The sequence below is a fragment of the Rhinolophus sinicus genome, chromosome 6, assembly GCF_057876585.1.
Source record: "Rhinolophus sinicus isolate RSI-liver-muscle chromosome 6, RSI-T2T, whole genome shotgun sequence".
Lineage (NCBI taxonomy): Eukaryota > Metazoa > Chordata > Mammalia > Chiroptera > Rhinolophidae > Rhinolophus > Rhinolophus sinicus.
The window spans coordinates 41,425,287-41,437,353 of NC_142506.1; the positions used below are offsets into that span (position 1 = coordinate 41,425,287).

At 70.2% G+C, this 12,067-nt stretch overlaps 7 pseudogenes; all 7 read left to right on the forward strand.

Annotated features, from left to right (window-relative positions):
- The first annotated feature begins 1,001 nt into the window (after positions 1-1,001).
- On the forward strand, positions 1,002-1,121 carry LOC148758060 (5S ribosomal RNA; annotated as a pseudogene).
- Positions 1,122-3,156: 2,035 nt separating this feature from the next.
- On the forward strand, positions 3,157-3,276 carry LOC148758061 (5S ribosomal RNA; annotated as a pseudogene).
- A 1,347-nt stretch (positions 3,277-4,623) lies between these two features.
- LOC148758062 (5S ribosomal RNA) lies at positions 4,624-4,743 on the forward strand (annotated as a pseudogene).
- A 2,035-nt stretch (positions 4,744-6,778) lies between these two features.
- Positions 6,779-6,898, forward strand: LOC148758063 (5S ribosomal RNA; annotated as a pseudogene).
- Positions 6,899-8,253: 1,355 nt separating this feature from the next.
- On the forward strand, positions 8,254-8,373 carry LOC148758064 (5S ribosomal RNA; annotated as a pseudogene).
- A 2,035-nt stretch (positions 8,374-10,408) lies between these two features.
- Positions 10,409-10,528, forward strand: LOC148758065 (5S ribosomal RNA; annotated as a pseudogene).
- Positions 10,529-11,869: 1,341 nt separating this feature from the next.
- On the forward strand, positions 11,870-11,989 carry LOC148758066 (5S ribosomal RNA; annotated as a pseudogene).
- Positions 11,990-12,067: the final 78 nt, after the last annotated feature.

Consider the following 12,067-nt stretch of genomic DNA (forward strand, 5'->3'; position numbering starts at 1 on the left):
CACACCCCCCACCAGCGCTGCCCTCCCCCCTGCCCCCGCCGACACAACGCCGCCGCCGACGCCATTGCCGACCTCGCAACCCTCCCTCGCCGCCGCCGCCGCCAGCGCTGCTCATGATCAGCCCCCGCTTCTGCGCCGCCGCCGCCGCCGCCGCCATCACCACGCTCCCCACCCCCTCCGCCAGCGCTGCACTCGCCCCAGTCCGCGACCCCGCCGCCGCCAACGCCATACTCCCTCATTCAGCCTCCTCTGCTCTCCCCGCTGCCGCCGCCGCCATCACCCCTCTCCCCATCCCCGCCTCCAGCACCGCCCTCTCCCCCGCCCCCACCCCAGCCGCCGGCCTTGCCGTACTACCTCAATCTCCGGCCTCTGCTCTCCCGGCCTCCGCGCCAGCACCGCCCTCACGCCCTCTCCCGCCACCGCCGCCGCCGCCAGCGCTCCCCGCTCCCCAGTGCCCACCGTCAAAGCCCCCATTGTCGCCGCCGCCATCGCCGCCCTGGAGCCATCCACGCGGTTGCCATTGCCTACATCGCCACCCTCCCCTGCCTCCGCCGCGGACGCCGCCGCCGCCGCCGCCGCCGCCGCGGGGTTCTCCCACAACTCCCAGGCCCAGGGCTGCCTGCTGGTGCAGGCCTCCACCAGTCTTGGGGGTGCGGTTGGGGGTAAACCTGGTGGCGGTAGGGGGGCGGGGTGTATGCCGGTCTGGGTCCTGGGGAATCCCAGGATGCCAGAGTTCCACGACTTCTGGCACCATCAGGGAAATGGCAGTGTCCCATGGAACCTCCGGTGGCGCGAAGTGGCCTCGCTGCGGGCCAGGAGTGGCCCGCCGCCCACGCCAGGGGCATTCGGAGGAGGCGGGGAGCCGGACTGGACGGGGACGCGGTGACGGCGGAGCCGGCCAGCGGGTCGATGTTCGCCACCAGAGCGGAGCATCTGCATGGCGCGCGCTCACGAGGCAGTCCGGGAGCAGGCTCTTGGGGCGCGGGGAGCCAGGTCCCAGCGTCGACGGCTATACCACCCTGAACGCGCCCGATCTCCTCTGAATTCGGGAGCTAAGCAGGGAGGGGCCTGGTTAGTACTTGGATGGGAGACCGCCTGGGAATACCTGTAGGCTTTTGCTTGCCTCTCCTTTTGCGCCGCCGCCCCGGCGTGGCTCCCTCCGAACCCCTGCCGCCCCTTGCCCCTCTGAAGCCGCCCAGCCAGCCGAAGGTCCCCCTGGCCAGAGGCCGGTCAGCCACCCGGCACTACAAGCTGGCAGCCCCGGCCGCACACCAGGCCCGTCGGCCAGGGCTCCACCCCACACCCTCTTCTTAGTCCTCTTCGCTGAGGCAGGCCGTCAGCCTGCAGCAGTTATCCAAGCCTGTGTCTCCGCCGGCAGGCACCTCTACCCACACCCCCGCACGCCCCCTCCCATCGCCCACAAGAGCCAGGAGCCCTCCCTTCCCGCCGTTCGTGGTGGCCCCAACACACAGGGCACAAAGTGCCGGGTCAAACCAGGGGACAGAGGGAGCAGCACCCAAACACACCGCACGCCCTTGGACTCCAGGAGAGACCACCACAAGGGGAAGTGCAGGCACGCAGGCACACAACCCTCACAACCAGGGTGCCTGTGGGCTGCCACTCTCCTCCCTTGGGGGGGGTCCCTGGGCGGGGCTCGGAGCCCACTGGCCCTCCGGCCTGGCCCGGGGCCTTCAAGGGTGACTGCCAATACCCGGGCACTGCCTCTGTAGTGGAGCCCAGCCCCGGGCACGACCACACTCCGGTGGAGAGGCTGCCACTTCAACACAGCCTCAGCGAGTCTGTCCCAGTCCATGTGCCCGCCTGTGCGTCCCTCCCCCCCGGCCCCCCCACGTCTCTCTGGCTCTGTGACGTGCCTGTTGGGCTCTGCCTCTCGCTCAGGAGCTCTCTCCCGCGAGCCAGCCCCCTTTTTCTGTCTCTGTCCATGTCTCTCTGTATGTCGGGATACATACGTGTACATATACGTGTATATTTCCATCTCGCTCCCTCTTACGCCTCCTCCCGTTCTGTCTGTCGGTCCCTGTCCTGCGGGGACTCTAGTCCCCGTCCCCGCACAAGAACGCAGGATATGGTGAGGCCAAGAAGGAACACCAACGGAGCCACGGATAGGGGGCTGAGAGCACCATTTCTCACGGGCGGCTGGCTTGGAGACACGGCAGGCCGGAGCCGCCCGATCCCCAACCGGTCGGCCGTTTCTCTGCCAACCCACCGACACACCGACCGTCGACCCACCAAGCCGGCCCACTGCAATCCGCGCCCCTCTGCAATTTGCAGTCCACCACCCGCGCTTCCTAGCTTGGCCAACGCAGCACCTCCGGGGGCCCATGGCCAACTGGCAACAGCTGATGGCCAAGCGGTCACAGCTGATGACCATGCAGCCCCCACGCAGCACCCCTCCACGCGAGGCCCAGAGCCTCAAACTGCTCTCTGGGAGTCTGTCCCCAGTCCCCGTCTGTCTCTCTCCGCCACTCTCTTGCTCCGTCTCTGGCCTCTCTCACCTCCCCGGGTCAGGAGACGTGACGTGTAGCCACTGAAGGGACCGGAGGTCGGGCGGGACTCCGGGTGCTGACGAGGGGCGAGGGCCCAGACTGAAGGCTTGTGACGAAGGGTGGCTGCAGACCGGAGCTCCTGCACCCTGGTGGCGCGGGTGGCTCTCCCTGGCTTTGGGCCAGTGGGTGGGGCCGGCCAGGGCCAGGGCCTGGGTTGCACGTCCCTAGGGCCGGAGGGGACTGAGAGGACCCTGCGCCCCCCTCGGTGGCCCTGAGAGGTGGGGGCAGTCCAGCAGCAAGGGGGGCTGTGCGGTTGTGGGGCTGGGATGGGGGATGAGAGGGGTTGGGGTAGGGGCCCGGGGTAAAAGCCGTTCGGGGCCTGGGGAGTCCCAGGATGCCCGGGCGCCCAGATATCTGTCACAGTCAGGGAAGTGACCGAGGCCCGTGGAGCCACTGGGGGGGCGCGAAGGGGCCTCGCTGTGTGCCAGGAGTAGCCCGTCGCCCACACCAGCGGCGTCCGGAGGAGGCGGGGAGCGGGCGGGAGGCGCTCAGGCAGACATGCTCGCCACCCGAGCGGCCCAGCAGCATGGCGCGCGCTCAGGAGGCAGGTCGGGAGCAGGCTCTTGGAGCGCCGGGAGCCGGGTCCAGCGCCTAAGGCCATACCGCCCTGAACGCGCCAGATCTCGTCTGAACTCGGAAGCTAAGCAGGGTCGGGCCTGGTTAGTACTTGGGTGGGAGACCACCTGGGAACACCTGTAGGCTTTTGCTCGCCTCTCCTTTTGCATCGCCGCCCCGGCGTGGCTCCCTCCGAACCCCTGCCGCCCCTTGCCCCTCTGCAGCCGCCCAGCCAGCCGAAGGTCCCCCTGGCCAGAGGCCGGTCAGCCACCCGGCACTACAAGCTGGCAGCCCCGGCGGCACACCAGGCCCGTCGGCCAGTGCTCCCCCCCACACCCTCTTCTTCGTCCTCTTCGGTCCCGCAGGCCGTCATCCGGATCCCTTGGCCCAGCGGCGGTCGCCACCGCCGCCGCCGCCACCAGCGCTGCCCTGGCCCCCGCCGCCACCACCAAAGCCCCCGCCATCACCGCGTTTCCCACACCCCCCACCAGCGCTGCCCTCCCCCCTGCCCCCGCCGACACAACGCCGCCGCCGACGCCATTGCCGACCTCGCAACCCTCCCTCGCCGCCGCCGCCGCCAGCGCTGCTCATGATCAGCCCCCGCTTCTGCGCCGCCGCCGCCGCCGCCGCCATCACCACGCTCCCCACCCCCTCCGCCAGCGCTGCACTCGCCCCAGTCCGCGACCCCGCCGCCGCCAACGCCATACTCCCTCATTCAGCCTCCTCTGCTCTCCCCGCTGCCGCCGCCGCCATCACCCCTCTCCCCATCCCCGCCTCCAGCACCGCCCTCTCCCCCGCCCCCACCCCAGCCGCCGGCCTTGCCGTACTACCTCAATCTCCGGCCTCTGCTCTCCCGGCCTCCGCGCCAGCACCGCCCTCACGCCCTCTCCCGCCACCGCCGCCGCCGCCAGCGCTCCCCGCTCCCCAGTGCCCACCGTCAAAGCCCCCATTGTCGCCGCCGCCATCGCCGCCCTGGAGCCATCCACGCGGTTGCCATTGCCTACATCGCCACCCTCCCCTGCCTCCGCCGCGGACGCCGCCGCCGCCGCCGCCGCCGCCGCCGCCGCCGCCGCCGCCGCCGCCGCGGGGTTCTCCCACAACTCCCAGGCCCAGGGCTGCCTGCTGGTGCAGGCCTCCACCAGTCTTGGGGGTGCGGTTGGGGGTAAACCTGGTGGCGGTAGGGGGGCGGGGTGTATGCCGGTCTGGGTCCTGGGGAATCCCAGGATGCCAGAGTTCCACGACTTCTGGCACCATCAGGGAAATGGCAGTGTCCCATGGAACCTCCGGTGGCGCGAAGTGGCCTCGCTGCGGGCCAGGAGTGGCCCGCCGCCCACGCCAGGGGCATTCGGAGGAGGCGGGGAGCCGGACTGGACGGGGACGCGGTGACGGCGGAGCCGGCCAGCGGGTCGATGTTCGCCACCAGAGCGGAGCATCTGCATGGCGCGCGCTCACGAGGCAGTCCGGGAGCAGGCTCTTGGGGCGCGGGGAGCCAGGTCCCAGCGTCGACGGCTATACCACCCTGAACGCGCCCGATCTCCTCTGAATTCGGGAGCTAAGCAGGGAGGGGCCTGGTTAGTACTTGGATGGGAGACCGCCTGGGAATACCTGTAGGCTTTTGCTTGCCTCTCCTTTTGCGCCGCCGCCCCGGCGTGGCTCCCTCCGAACCCCTGCCGCCCCTTGCCCCTCTGAAGCCGCCCAGCCAGCCGAAGGTCCCCCTGGCCAGAGGCCGGTCAGCCACCCGGCACTACAAGCTGGCAGCCCCGGCCGCACACCAGGCCCGTCGGCCAGGGCTCCACCCCACACCCTCTTCTTAGTCCTCTTCGCTGAGGCAGGCCGTCAGCCTGCAGCAGTTATCCAAGCCTGTGTCTCCGCCGGCAGGCACCTCTACCCACACCCCCGCACGCCCCCTCCCATCGCCCACAAGAGCCAGGAGCCCTCCCTTCCCGCCGTTCGTGGTGGCCCCAACACACAGGGCACAAAGAGCCGGGTCAAACCAGGGGACAGAGGGAGCAGCACCCAAACACACCGCACGCCCTTGGACTCCAGGAGAGACCACCACAAGGGGAAGTGCAGGCACGCAGGCACACAACCCTCACAACCAGGGTGCCTGTGGGCTGCCACTCTCCTCCCTTGGGGGGGGTCCCTGGGCGGGGCTCGGAGCCCACTGGCCCTCCGGCCTGGCCCGGGGCCTTCAAGGGTGACTGCCAATACCCGGGCACTGCCTCTGTAGTGGAGCCCAGCCCCGGGCACGACCACACTCCGGTGGAGAGGCTGCCACTTCAACACAGCCTCAGCGAGTCTGTCCCAGTCCATGTGCCCGCCTGTGCGTCCCTCCCCCCCGGCCCCCCCACGTCTCTCTGGCTCTGTGACGTGCCTGTTGGGCTCTGCCTCTCGCTCAGGAGCTCTCTCCCGCGAGCCAGCCCCCTTTTTCTGTCTCTGTCCATGTCTCTCTGTATGTCGGGATACATACGTGTACATATACGTGTATATTTCCATCTCGCTCCCTCTTACGCCTCCTCCCGTTCTGTCTGTCGGTCCCTGTCCTGCGGGGACTCTAGTCCCCGTCCCCGCACAAGAACGCAGGATATGGTGAGGCCAAGAAGGAACACCAACGGAGCCACGGATAGGGGGCTGAGAGCACCATTTCTCACGGGCGGCTGGCTTGGAGACACGGCAGGCCGGAGCCGCCCGATCCCCAACCGGTCGGCCGTTTCTCTGCCAACCCACCGACACACCGACCGTCGACCCACCAAGCCGGCCCACTGCAATCCGCGCCCCTCTGCAATTTGCAGTCCACCACCCGCGCTTCCTAGCTTGGCCAACGCAGCACCTCCGGGGGCCCATGGCCAACTGGCAACAGCTGATGGCCAAGCGGTCACAGCTGATGACCATGCAGCCCCCACGCAGCACCCCTCCACGCGAGGCCCAGAGCCTCAAACTGCTCTCTGGGAGTCTGTCCCCAGTCCCCGTCTGTCTCTCTCCGCCACTCTCTTGCTCCGTCTCTGGCCTCTCTCACCTCCCCGGGTCAGGAGACGTGACGTGTAGCCACTGAAGGGACCGGAGGTCGGGCGGGACTCCGGGTGCTGACGAGGGGCGAGGGCCCAGACTGAAGGCTTGTGACGAAGGGTGGCTGCAGACCGGAGCTCCTGCACCCTGGTGGCGCGGGTGGCTCTCCCTGGCTTTGGGCCAGTGGGTGGGGCCGGCCAGGGCCAGGGCCTGGGTTGCACGTCCCTAGGGCCGGAGGGGACTGAGAGGACCCTGCGCCCCCCTCGGTGGCCCTGAGAGGTGGGGGCAGTCCAGCAGCAAGGGGGGCTGTGCGGTTGTGGGGCTGGGATGGGGGATGAGAGGGGTTGGGGTAGGGGCCCGGGGTAAAAGCCGTTCGGGGCCTGGGGAGTCCCAGGATGCCCGGGCGCCCAGATATCTGTCACAGTCAGGGAAGTGACCGAGGCCCGTGGAGCCACTGGGGGGGCGCGAAGGGGCCTCGCTGTGTGCCAGGAGTAGCCCGTCGCCCACACCAGCGGCGTCCGGAGGAGGCGGGGAGCGGGCGGGAGGCGCTCAGGCAGACATGCTCGCCACCCGAGCGGCCCAGCAGCATGGCGCGCGCTCAGGAGGCAGGTCGGGAGCAGGCTCTTGGAGCGCCGGGAGCCGGGTCCAGCGCCTAAGGCCATACCGCCCTGAACGCGCCAGATCTCGTCTGAACTCGGAAGCTAAGCAGGGTCGGGCCTGGTTAGTACTTGGGTGGGAGACCACCTGGGAACACCTGTAGGCTTTTGCTCGCCTCTCCTTTTGCATCGCCGCCCCGGCGTGGCTCCCTCCGAACCCCTGCCGCCCCTTGCCCCTCTGCAGCCGCCCAGCCAGCCGAAGGTCCCCCTGGCCAGAGGCCGGTCAGCCACCCGGCACTACAAGCTGGCAGCCCCGGCGGCACACCAGGCCCGTCGGCCAGTGCTCCCCCCCCCACACACTCTTCTTCGTCCTCTTGGGTCCCGCAGGCCATCATCCGGATCCCTTGGCCCAGCGGCGGTCGCCACCGCCGCCGCCGCCGCCGCCGCCACCAGCGCTGCCCTGGCCCCCGCCGCCACCACCAAAGCCCCCGCCATCACCGCGTTTCCCACACCCCCCGCCAGCGCTGCCCTCCCTCCTGCCCCCGCCGACACAACGCCGCCGCCGACGCCATTGCCGACCTCGCAACCCTCCCTCGCCGCCGCCGCCGCCAGCGCTGCTCATGATCAGCCCCCGCTTCTGCGCCGCCGCCGCCGCCGCCGCCGCCGCCATCACCACGCTCCCCACCCCCTCCGCCAGCGCTGCACTCGCCCCCGTCCGCGACCCCGCCGCCGCCAACGCCATACTCCCTCATTCAGCCTCCTCTGCTCTCCCCGCTGCCGCCGCCGCCATCACCCCTCTCCCCATCCCCGCCTCCAGCACCGCCCTCTCCCCCGCCCCCACCCCAGCCGCCGGCCTTGCCGTACTCCCTCAATCTCCCGCCTCTGCTCTCCCGGCCTCCGCGCCACCACCGCCCTCACGCCCTCTCCCGCCACCGCCGCCGCCGCCAGCGCTCCCCGCTCCCCAGTGCCCACCGTCAAAGCCCCCATTGTCGCCGCCGCCATCGCCGCCCTGGAGCCATCCACGCGGTTGCCATTGCCTACATCGCCACCCTCCCCTGCCTCCGCCGCGGACGCCGCCGCCGCCGCCGCCGCCGCCGCCGCCGCCGCCGCCGCGGGGTTCTCCCACAACTCCCAGGCCCAGGGCTGCCTGCTGGTGCAGGCCTCCACCAGTCTTGGGGGTGCGGTTGGGGGTAAACCTGGTGGCGGAAGGGGGGCGGGGTGTATGCCGGTCTGGGTCCTGGGGAATCCCAGGATGCCAGAGTTCCACGATTTCTGGCACCATCAGGGAAATGGCAGTGTCCCATGGAACCTCCGGTGGCGCGAAGTGGCCTCGCTGCGGGCCAGGAGTGGCCCGCCGCCCACGCCAGGGGCATTCGGAGGAGGCGGGGAGCCGGACTGGATGGGGACGCGGTGACGGCGGAGCCGGCCAGCGGGTCGATGTTCGCCACCAGAGCGGAGCATCTGCATGGCGCGCGCTCACGAGGCAGTCCGGGAGCAGGCTCTTGGGGCGCGGGGAGCCAGGTCCCAGCGTCGACGGCTATACCACCCTGAACGCGCCCGATCTCCTCTGAATTCGGGAGCTAAGCAGGGAGGGGCCTGGTTAGTACTTGGATGGGAGACCGCCTGGGAATACCTGTAGGCTTTTGCTTGCCTCTCCTTTTGCGCCGCCGCCCCGGCGTGGCTCCCTCCGAACCCCTGCCGCCCCTTGCCCCTCTGAAGCCGCCCAGCCAGCCGAAGGTCCCCCTGGCCAGAGGCCGGTCAGCCACCCGGCACTACAAGCTGGCAGCCCCGGCCGCACACCAGGCCCGTCGGCCAGGGCTCCACCCCACACCCTCTTCTTAGTCCTCTTCGCTGAGGCAGGCCGTCAGCCTGCAGCAGTTATCCAAGCCTGTGTCTCCGCCGGCAGGCACCTCTACCCACACCCCCGCACGCCCCCTCCCATGGCCCACAAGAGCCAGGAGCCCTCCCTTCCCGCCGTTCGTGGTGGCCCCAACACACAGGGCACAAAGAGCCGGGTCAAACCAGGGGACAGAGGGAGCAGCACCCAAACACACCGCACGCCCTTGGACTCCAGGAGAGACCACCACAAGGGGAAGTGCAGGCACGCAGGCACACAACCCTCACAACCAGGGTGCCTGTGGGCTGCCACTCTCCTCCCTTGGGGGGGGTCCCTGGGCGGGGCTCGGAGCCCACTGGCCCTCCGGCCTGGCCCGGGGCCTTCAAGGGTGACTGCCAATACCCGGGCACTGCCTCTGTAGTGGAGCCCAGCCCCGGGCACGACCACACTCCGGTGGAGAGGCTGCCACTTCAACACAGCCTCAGCGAGTCTGTCCCAGTCCATGTGCCCGCCTGTGCGTCCCTCCCCCCCGGCCCCCCCACGTCTCTCTGGCTCTGTGACGTGCCTGTTGGGCTCTGCCTCTCGCTCAGGAGCTCTCTCCCGCGAGCCAGCCCCCTTTTTCTGTCTCTGTCCATGTCTCTCTGTATGTCGGGATACATACGTGTACATATACGTGTATATTTCCATCTCGCTCCCTCTTACGCCTCCTCCCGTTCTGTCTGTCGGTCCCTGTCCTGCGGGGACTCTAGTCCCCGTCCCCGCACAAGAACGCAGGATATGGTGAGGCCAAGAAGGAACACCAACGGAGCCACGGATAGGGGGCTGAGAGCACCATTTCTCACGGGCGGCTGGCTTGGAGACACGGCAGGCCGGAGCCGCCCGATCCCCAACCGGTCGGCCGTTTCTCTGCCAACCCACCGACACACCGACCGTCGACCCACCAAGCCGGCCCACTGCAATCCGCGCCCCTCTGCAATTTGCAGTCCACCACCCGCGCTTCCTAGCTTGGCCAACGCAGCACCTCCGGGGGCCCATGGCCAACTGGCAACAGCTGATGGCCAAGCGGTCACAGCTGATGACCATGCAGCCCCCACGCAGCACCCCTCCACGCGAGGCCCAGAGCCTCAAACTGCTCTCTGGGAGTCTGTCCCCAGTCCCCGTCTGTCTCTCTCCGCCACTCTCTTGCTCCGTCTCTGGCCTCTCTCACCTCCCCGGGTCAGGAGACGTGACGTGTAGCCACTGAAGGGACCGGAGGTCGGGCGGGACTCCGGGTGCTGACGAGGGGCGAGGGCCCAGACTGAAGGCTTGTGACGAAGGGTGGCTGCAGACCGGAGCTCCTGCACCCTGGTGGCGCGGGTGGCTCTCCCTGGCTTTGGGCCAGTGGGTGGGGCCGGCCAGGGCCAGGGCCTGGGTTGCACGTCCCTAGGGCCGGAGGGGACTGAGAGGACCCTGCGCCCCCCTCGGTGGCCCTGAGAGGTGGGGGCAGTCCAGCAGCAAGGGGGGCTGTGCGGTTGTGGGGCTGGGATGGGGGATGAGAGGGGTTGGGGTAGGGGCCCGGGGTAAAAGCCGTTCGGGGCCTGGGGAGTCCCAGGATGCCCGGGCGCCCAGATATCTGTCACAGTCAGGGAAGTGACCGAGGCCCGTGGAGCCACTGGGGGGGCGCGAAGGGGCCTCGCTGTGTGCCAGGAGTAGCCCGTCGCCCACACCAGCGGCGTCCGGAGGAGGCGGGGAGCGGGCGGGAGGCGCTCAGGCAGACATGCTCGCCACCCGAGCGGCCCAGCAGCATGGCGCGCGCTCAGGAGGCAGGTCGGGAGCAGGCTCTTGGAGCGCCGGGAGCCGGGTCCAGCGCCTAAGGCCATACCGCCCTGAACGCGCCAGATCTCGTCTGAACTCGGAAGCTAAGCAGGGTCGGGCCTGGTTAGTACTTGGGTGGGAGACCACCTGGGAACACCTGTAGGCTTTTGCTCGCCTCTCCTTTTGCATCGCCGCCCCGGCGTGGCTCCCTCCGAACCCCTGCCGCCCCTTGCCCCTCTGCAGCCGCCCAGCCAGCCGAAGGTCCCCCTGGCCAGAGGCCGGTCAGCCACCCGGCACTACAAGCTGGCAGCCCCGGCGGCACACCAGGCCCGTCGGCCAGTGCTCCCCCCCACACCCTCTTCTTCGTCCTCTTCGGTCCCGCAGGCCGTCATCCGGATCCCTTGGCCCAGCGGCGGTCGCCACCGCCGCCGCCGCCGCCGCCGCCGCCACCAGCGCTGCCCTGGCCCCCGCCGCCACCACCAAAGCCCCCGCCATCACCGCGTTTCCCACACCCCCCACCAGCGCTGCCCTCCCCCCTGCCCCCGCCGACACAACGCCGCCGCCGACGCCATTGCCGACCTCGCAACCCTCCCTCGCCGCCGCCGCCGCCAGCGCTGCTCATGATCAGCCCCCGCTTCTGCGCCGCCGCCGCCGCCGCCGCCATCACCACGCTCCCCACCCCCTCCGCCAGCGCTGCACTCGCCCCAGTCCGCGACCCCGCCGCCGCCAACGCCATACTCCCTCATTCAGCCTCCTCTGCTCTCCCCGCTGCCGCCGCCGCCATCACCCCTCTCCCCATCCCCGCCTCCAGCACCGCCCTCTCCCCCGCCCCCACCCCAGCCGCCGGCCTTGCCGTACTACCTCAATCTCCGGCCTCTGCTCTCCCGGCCTCCGCGCCAGCACCGCCCTCACGCCCTCTCCCGCCACCGCCGCCGCCGCCAGCGCTCCCCGCTCCCCAGTGCCCACCGTCAAAGCCCCCATTGTCGCCGCCGCCATCGCCGCCCTGGAGCCATCCACGCGGTTGCCATTGCCTACATCGCCACCCTCCCCTGCCTCCGCCGCGGACGCCGCCGCCGCCGCCGCCGCCGCCGCCGCCGCGGGGTTCTCCCACAACTCCCAGGCCCAGGGCTGCCTGCTGGTGCAGGCCTCCACCAGTCTTGGGGGTGCGGTTGGGGGTAAACCTGGTGGCGGTAGGGGGGCGGGGTGTATGCCGGTCTGGGTCCTGGGGAATCCCAGGATGCCAGAGTTCCACGACTTCTGGCACCATCAGGGAAATGGCAGTGTCCCATGGAACCTCCAGTGGCGCGAAGTGGCCTCGCTGCGGGCCAGGAGTGGCCCGCCGCCCACGCCAGGGGCATTCGGAGGAGGCGGGGAGCCGGACTGGACGGGGACGCGGTGACGGCGGAGCCGGCCAGCGGGTCGATGTTCGCCACCAGAGCGGAGCATCTGCATGGCGCGCGCTCACGAGGCAGTCCGGGAGCAGGCTCTTGGGGCGCGGGGAGCCAGGTCCCAGCGTCGACGGCTATACCACCCTGAACGCGCCCGATCTCCTCTGAATTCGGGAGCTAAGCAGGGAGGGGCCTGGTTAGTACTTGGATGGGAGACCGCCTGGGAACACCTGTAGGCTTTTGCTCGCCTCTCCTTTTGCGCCGCCGCCCCGGCGTGGCTCCCTCCGAACCCCTGCCGCCCCTTGCCCCTCTGAAGCCGCCCAG